The 8,680-nt window shown below is 36.8% G+C and overlaps 1 non-coding gene across 1 annotated transcript; it reads right to left on the bottom strand.

Annotated features, from left to right (window-relative positions):
* Positions 1-6,128: 6,128 nt before the first annotated feature.
* LOC114504402 lies at positions 6,129-6,250 on the bottom strand. The gene has a single exon (XR_003685176.1). It is a non-coding gene; the product is annotated as a small nucleolar RNA SNORA28 (small nucleolar RNA).
* Positions 6,251-8,680: the final 2,430 nt, after the last annotated feature.

Raw genomic sequence — 8,680 nt, 5'->3', positions numbered from 1 at the left:
TGTCTTTCTTAAAGCCTACTAGCTCCCCATGAAAATTTTAGATATTGAGATGGCTTTTCTGATATTTGATTTTAACAATACTGGGAAGAAAGGATGAGCCAGTTCCTGTCTATATTCATATACTTGTGTCATTAACACTGTTTGTGGAAGTGGACAGTTTAGGGACCACTTTACATTTCATGCTATCCTCATGATGTGGAGAAATTTCAGTGGGCAGATGCCAGGGCCACTCCTGTGATACTGGGTATAAAGTAACACTGTGCTCACCTCCAACAGCATAACGAACTACTGTTTTGAAGGGAGTCCGTTCACATTAAACCATTAGCTTTAATTAGGTTGATTACGGTAGTTCTGGTTGTAGTTAACTGCCAAAGCTGTGCAGACGGGAATATGAAATGTAAATAGGTGTGTCCCTGAGCGGGAAGGTGGCAAGCCAATCAAACAGTGGAGGACCACGTTGGTTTGAAATTCGTGCAAAGGGTCTAGATGGGATTCGGTAACAAAAAGTTCCTGAGGCCTGTCTGGATACATTTTATTGATTCCTTAATGAAGAGGAAGCAGTAACTCAGGTCAGATGATCGTGAACACTATTAATTTTCCACGTCAACATTCTAGTGTTTACATGTTTATCTCATGACAGGGGGTGCAGTCACTCCTGACCATTTAAGTGAAATAAGTTCCAAAGGTGTGTTTTCTTAACTTGTGCTACATATCTGGCACATGTCAGATACATGGATCTCTGAAGTCTGAGGATGATTTTTGACTCTTAGAGTCAAGACACCCATCCCACTCCAGTTAAAAGTACAAATGTTGCAGGGATTTAGGCACGGCAAGATTTATTTCTGATATCTGCTAAAGATGCACACACTTACTATATTAATCAGTGGTGACCCCTCTCAAAAAAATAACGTATCTTAATCTTCATAAGCTCCAGCACATCATCATAGGTTTTCCCAAAAGCCAGGAATTTTGGTATACCAAAATCAATCTACTTTCATCACTTAGATTTCCTTTTAAAGGATTCACATGTAATTTAAAAGTAATTTTAGAGCAATTATATATGAACTTTTTCATTGAAGAAATATGACACATATGCCCTTTTATATATGAAATGTTAAGCAATTTACATTTTGTCAAATATCTTATGTTTTTCCCAAATATCCTTACAGATTCATTGAGGCATCCTTCAGCGATGAAAAAGTTATTGAACCTCTGATGTATGCTAAGTACCACATTAGGTTCTAGAAAGACAATAAAGCTCTCATTTGCTTAATGCCACGCAGTATTTGGTACCAAAGGTGTGTATGTAGTGCTGGTGGAGGAAAGCTGTCTGGCTGATGGTAGAGAGAAGGTACGTTGGTCTGTAGGGCCAGAAAGCAGACAGAATTAGTGATGCCAGGAAGAAGTTCATCAGTTAGAGGACATGTCCAAATTAGGATGAACCAATTAAGACTGGTCCCTAATACGCATGCAGATTCCAGAGTTCCTCCTTGGTGCCATGTCTCAGAGGACAGTAAAGCTTTGACCAAGAAACCCAGGTGCACAGAGAAACAGGCATGTGACCAAGGTTCCCTGTGAGCATATTTGCGAGGACTCCCCTAAGAGTGCCCAGAGCGCGGGGTTCTGTCACGGCATTCCCATGGACAGACAGACGAGACATGGAAACCGTGGCCGATCCTTTCCGTAAAGTGCTCATTCTCCATAAGAACTAGATTAATTTTCTGTATTTACAATTAAGTTGCACAGTTGCTTGGACACAGGATCAAGAATACTGAAGTAGCCTAGCCGAGGGCATGGATTAGGTGTGTGCGTGTGGGACAGAAGGCACGATCATCCATGCATGTGATCCTACTCTCCAAGCTGCCAGATGCCTGCCCTTATCTTTCGCTCCACAGCTTTTAAGACACATGGGGGGAAAGTAAGAAGTAAACGGTGACAGAAACAAAAACACCAAAAATAATTCAGAGGTAAATAATGCAAGATAAAATTCTTGTCCCTCTGAAATCGGAGGGCAAAACCTGTAAAGGAAAAGAAATAGATTTAAAGTGATCAAAATACTGCTCTGTCTATACGGAACCTTTGACACAAACCACAATGTTTGAACCGTGGTACAGAGCACAATATTTGTAGCTAAAGCATTTCTGTGAACAGTGTAAAAGTGTAGTTTGTTACTTGTGGGATTAGACAGTAGGCCTATGGTTGAGAACAAGGCCTCTCAAAAGTTTGTTTGGGGTCAAATTCTGTTTCTGGGTGACCTGGAGCAAGGTTGTTGAAACTTCTCTCTGGGTCAATTTCCTTAAATCTAACTGGAGAAGCAGAGAGAGCTTACATCACAGGGTTGCTATGCAAATTTATATGAGTCCATTTATTCAAATTGCTTAGAGGAAAGCATGACAAATAGGAAGCATTTAAGAAATTCTGGCTGTATTACATAGAACATCTCATTAAGTACTACATTAGATAATACCTTTAGTAATAGGTATTATAAAGAAGTAAAGATAATTAATGGTATATTTGACTTAAAATAGGAGTAAAAAAATAATAATTCATTGGAGGCCAAGGAAAAAATTAACAAGCTTTGAAGAGTTATAACTGTAATTTTCTGGAAATATTTTAAAATTGAGATAGTGTTATAGGGAAAAACTCACATTCTTTTTATACACAAATCTCTTAACCCAGAAGAGTTGACGATTAATGTTGACTGATTTATTTACTAAAGTAGCAAATGAAAGATAATTGTGACATTTTTGAACCTCCTGCTATTAATTCAGAAACTGTGCCCTTGAATGATTCAATGAAATTAAAAGTGAAACAAAATTTCAAGTAGAGATTTTTTTTTAATCTGAACTTTCTACCTAATATGAGGTCAAATAGCATTATTTCATTCTGAGAATGAATATAAACAAGGTTATTGTTGAATGATAAGAATCAAAAAAGCAAAGATGTAAGAGATTATCTGTTTTTCTCCTCTATAAGTTTCCTTTCATCCAATTTTTCCCCCATCTATTTCTAACGGCCCACACCACATTTCTAAAATTTCCCCAGGGAAATAATATGGTCTTAAATTAAAGGCATACCACAGTTCTCATATCTAGTAAGTTTTTGGAGAGCACAGTAGAGAAGGTATTATGATACCGCAAAATGCCTTGGGATAAAGAAAATGGACAAATGAATTCAGATTTCCTTTTTCAGTATTAACATTCTGGATAAAAACCATACAATTTCACGAAAGTCACCAACATGTGTCAAGAATTTATCTACGGTTTCCCCCTTCCTTAACTGCATTACTTTTTAAGCTGCAATAAAATGCAACATCACATTTGCTCATTCTTTAGAAGAAAGTAAATCCCCTTCATAGATTTCCATTGGAAAGTAGCCTACGTTGTGTTTCAAGGATGAATTGCCCATCTGCATGTTAACACACAATTTGGACTTCACGCAGCTATTGTACTCTAAACGGTATTCCTGGAAAGGTAAAGGGGCACCATTTCACAATGCTAACACACATGCTTTTCTCATGTTCCTTTATGAGATGGAGCTGACACGAACAGTAATATCTGAGGCTCAGCTCCACAGATTTAAAATTAAATGGCTAACAATCCTGAGGAATCAATTTCATTATTCTTTTTAATCCCCCGGTCCATTCCAAACAACAATTCCCATCTTACATATATTGTTGCAAACAAAGTTGTTCAGTCAAGCTGTACAATGAAATTCCTTTGCTTTCCCCTTCATCTATCAATGCCGGCATTAATTTATTCATTGCATTTATATTTCTTGGAACTCTAATTTGTCTGGTTGTTTTTGTTGCACTTGTACTAGACATGAATAGAAAATTTTCAGTGTGTGTCATTATGCAGGGATTTAAAACAGCATATTTTGATTTCTAACTAAAACAATAGAAAGTATATTTTAAAAATGAAAAGATAAAGCAGTCTTTTCAATATTTGGACTATTTGACTGAATGGCTATACTGAACTTGAGGCTGAAATTGTTTCTTATTATGGCTGCTAAAATTGGACCAGAAACCACTTCTTTCCCAAATTCACAAGATCGTTGTAAGGATTAAAAACAGTAACATAAATAGAAAGCACTTTGGAAATCATAGACCACTCTATGGAGAGGAGGCATAGCCATTACTATTAATAACCCGATGATCATCTCCTAAGAACATCCAATGGCTATGGGAGAAAAGGAAGTGCTAAAATTAAATACAATGAATACACAGCAGCGCTGCAGAATGAGCAATAATGTACTCTGCAGCCTGGCCCCTTCGGTAGGGAGAAAGCTCTTCTTTCTCGGCTGAGAGAGAGATGGGGCACTTGATCCTGCATCCCGCTGCAGATGCTGTGATTCGCACCACTGTGTGTAATCACTTCCTTCCCGTGTGACTTTTTCCATGAGGCATTGTTCTATTTATCACACCTGGGGATTGTAACAAAGGGGAATGGCACCTAATTACTTAGGGTCTTCTGTTATTCTACGTTGGGAGGACTTTGGATAGGATATTTTTACTCCCGGAATCAGCTTTCTTCTTGGATGAAAGGTACATAATTTACATATTTTTCTTTTGCTACATTTTATATTTTTAAATTTTAAAAAGATGTATGTATGTATGTATATGTATATATGTCTTTTTTCCCTTTCTTTTTTTTAATGTTATTGTTGTTCAGGTACAGCTGTCTCCATTTTCCCCCACCGCTCTCCCCTGCCCCTCCTCCCCGACCTCCCTCCCTCAATCCTACCCCCCCTTTGGTCTTGTACATGGGTCCTTTATACATGTTCCTTGACAACCCTCCCCCTTCTTTCTTCCATATTCTCCATCTCCCATCCCCTCTGATTACTGTCAGGGGAAGGGGGCAGGGAAGAGAGAAACAGCAATGTGTGGTTGCCTCTCATGTGCCCCCTACTGGGGACCTGGCACACAACCTAGGCATGTGCCCTGACTGGGAATCGAACCACTAATCTGAGTTCAGACCAGCACTCAGTCCACCGAGCCACACCAGCCAGGGCTATATTTTTAAAAGTTTTAAAAGGTGTATATCAGCCTAATGTATTTTTAAATAATTAAATTCATGTCAAATATATGAAATATTTCAATAAAAATTAAAAACCAGTTTAAATAATGTCATCATTATTAGTTAAGTAATTAATCTCTTTATAGAATACCTTATCAGACAATTTTTTTTCAGCCTATCTAAAACTCATCTGTAACATTGACCCACAGTAAAGTTTAATGGCTAAAATTTTAGTTATCTCTTAAAATACATCTTAGCATACATTTTCAGTGAGAGTTATATACATTCCTGGGTACACTGTAGCTTCTAGAGGGTATGAAAATTCACTGGGTAGTCCACATTTAAATTGAGGCTGAATCTACACATACCAAATACGGTAAAATCAAGTGTAATCTGTGACTACTTTATAGATCAGGTCCGGATAGATCAAAACACTCGCTCGTCCCCTGGATGTTCAAACTCACTCTGTCTTCCTGGAATTTCTTTCATTTTGTGCCATTTATTTATTAATAGCAATACTTGCATTTGGAAACTCCCTTGAAGGAATAGATTTCTTTTTAAAGAAAAAGAAAAAAAAATCAGAACTCGTATTTCCCTGGAGTCTACCATACCACTTTTCTCTCACAGAGGAAACCGAATTCACGGAGTTTCTTATTAGAAAAAAGTTCCCTGAGATTTCCCTGGAGAGGAAGAGACCCTGCCCTGGGGACAAGTCCCCAGCCAGTGTGAAAAGTCACAAGAATGTTCTCTCTGGAAATTTAAATCAGATTGTGGGGTGGGGGGTGGGGGGGCATGGAATGGAAAGGCACACTCTGTTTGACACAGAAATTCATCAGGAAAGGGAAAAGATGATGTTTTGGAAAGATCTTCAAATGTATATGTTCACTTTTGAGGACCTGTTTTTAAAAAGAAGTCGAGCGATAATGAATGTTAATTATTCTTTTTAGAGAGATTGTGGCTAAAGACATAAAATATATTATGAGGTTATTTTCTCATCCTGAATAATTAATTTGGAAATAATCAAATCATAAAGTTAGAGAATTCAGTTGGATTCCATTGACTACATTACAGGATCTATGTTTTATTTCATTTTAATATTTTTGCTGGAACACTCTCTAAGTCTATATAACGGCTTGTCTCACAGAGGAGAGAGCACCGAATAGGTTAGACTTTCTGCTACAACAAGCTCACACTGTGTCAGAGAGTTTTAATCATCTGCCGGAGTGTTGTCTGCAACGAATGCATATTTTAAAGGTAATATTTACTTTTCTTTTTAATTTTAATTGCTGTAATCCATAAACATAATGAATAATCCCATTATACTTGCTACACTACTGCCTTGATCTGGATAATGGATTGTTTAAATGAGAAAGAGAGAGAACCCAGGGAAATAAATGTAAATTGCTTCTCTGCTCCATGCTTAAAATGGTGTAGACATTTTAGATCAGAATGCATTCCCAGTAGGCTACGTAAATTCTTGTGGGTATATTAGCCTCCAATTAGACTTAACTGGGCTTAAGTTATATTTGAAATGCAAACCGGAGGTGTTCCTGGGGACGGTAATTTCATTGTCCTAGTCCACAAGTGGGGAAACCGGGATTCCTGACAAGCTGAAGGGTGGTGATGCGGATTTGGGATTAGAGTTAGGGGCAGAATCTGTATTTATCAAGCCTGAAGTTTAGGCAAACTGAAGGGGCAATTTCAGAATTACGCGTTAAAATCAAGTGTGGAAGTACTTTTTAATTGGAATGAGAACATAAACACGTTTTACATTTTTAAAAGCAGTCAAATACTGCATCCAGAAATATTATAACACTTTTTTCTGTATAAACTTTGTGCCTTTATATGGCAAGATAGCAGAAAAAGTTGATCAGATTTTTCTCCAGCTTGGGGTGTTTAGGAGGCTGTGAGGGGTGGGGTAGTTGTCCCTGGATGGCCAAAGCTGGTTGGCATGTTAACATGTTTCTATTGTCACTGTACGGAAGTGCGTGAGTATTATGGTGACACCATAGCAACTGTGTGAACAATACAAATATATCCCCAAAATTCCATACCAGAAATGTGTACACAACGTTCCCTTAATACCCAAAAGCCAACAGCTAATGCAGTGGTACCAGATGGAAACCAGTGGTTTCCATCGAGTATGATGGAAAGGAAGTAAAGTGGACAAAAGACAACCGGCTTACTCATTTGTTATTAAAATTAACTTACGTTTGCATATTTTACCCCCAAAGAATAGCCATATAAACATATTGTGAGAGAGGAATGCCAAACCTTAACCTTCATTAACTTCAAAGTAATCCAGTGTGTTATCCTTGGTTAGAACATTTTGAAAAAAATCTAAGCAATGGTATGCTATAAAATAAGTAATGGTTAGAGGGAACAATCATTCAAAAAAATACGGAATAAATCTGATAGTAAAATATTCTCTCTCCATATGTCTGTGTGCTTTACTCTTTGTTATAATCTTAAACTTGTAGCTTGAAAACTTTTGATATTTAATTTTTGGTTTGAAATGAGTTTATTACATGATAATTTATATAACATAAGAATTATACAAGAACAGATGCATGCTAGTTTTGTTATCCTTGAAACCATTCCCCACTCATATATAAACTCAGGTAAAGATGAAAGTCAGTGTAAATCAATATAAAGCTGCATGAATTGATGTCGATAGAGACACAAATTTAATAATAATAGAAATAGAGATGCAGTGATAGTAATAAGAATGGGGGCTACACAATGGTAGACACAATGTTTTCAAGTTCTCGTGGCATCTTCTTTGCTTCTCCCCCAAAATCAGAATTTTAATTGCAGTTTCTTTCCTTCACTTTGTTTTGTTGATGTAGTCCTTTATGTGTTAAGCTTATCCATAATACTGACAGTTACAAGTAGCAATTAGAATGCCTAGCATTTCTACTTCCCAGGTAGGTAGTACTGAAAACATGAATATGCATTTTTAAATAAATTTTAAGGATTGTATATACTTAGGATTATTTTTAAGAACCATAAATTGATTTTTTATTAGGATTTTACTTCTCAGCAGGAATAGATATAATGGACTACTCTGATATGTACCCTAGAATTGCATCAAATTCACGTTTGTGCTTTCCTGGCCAAATACAAGCCTCTGACAAACCTATTTTTTATATAATGTACAAACTTACTAGAAGTTTCAATGATTTCAATATTTCTTAAAAATTAAATATCAGTAGTTTTTCTTTCATAGGTAATGTAGTATCGAGTTCAAACATTTATGAAATAAAAATATTCTCCTGAGGTCCATTTTTACATTGTCAGTAGTATCTTGTTTATTTTTCTAACTATATTTCCCACACTTTGGAACAAAAGGAATGAAACTGTATATACATGTTGGCACCTTCATTCTGGTTCTTTTCTATTAGAGATATTTTATCTCAGTAGTTTTGCTGATTTTATAAGAATTTGCATCCAATTTTACATCGTGTAATAGAAAAACTATATTTTGAATTTTGCTTCATGGATTGAATCATACAAACTCATTCATTTATGAATAAGATCTCTACGAGCCGACTGCCGTTTCTCGCACTTGAGGCTAGAGGACTGTGCCCTCTGCTTGCTTTCCCACCCCTTTAGAGCATCCCATTGTTGCCTGTGGACATGAGGCTCTTCCACAGGACCGT

The sequence above is a fragment of the Phyllostomus discolor genome, chromosome 8 (genome assembly GCF_004126475.2).
Source record: "Phyllostomus discolor isolate MPI-MPIP mPhyDis1 chromosome 8, mPhyDis1.pri.v3, whole genome shotgun sequence".
In the NCBI taxonomy this organism is placed as follows: Eukaryota; Metazoa; Chordata; class Mammalia; order Chiroptera; family Phyllostomidae; genus Phyllostomus; species Phyllostomus discolor.
Note: the sequence above shows the minus strand (reverse complement) of the source record. Positions and strands in the feature narration are given on the sequence as shown.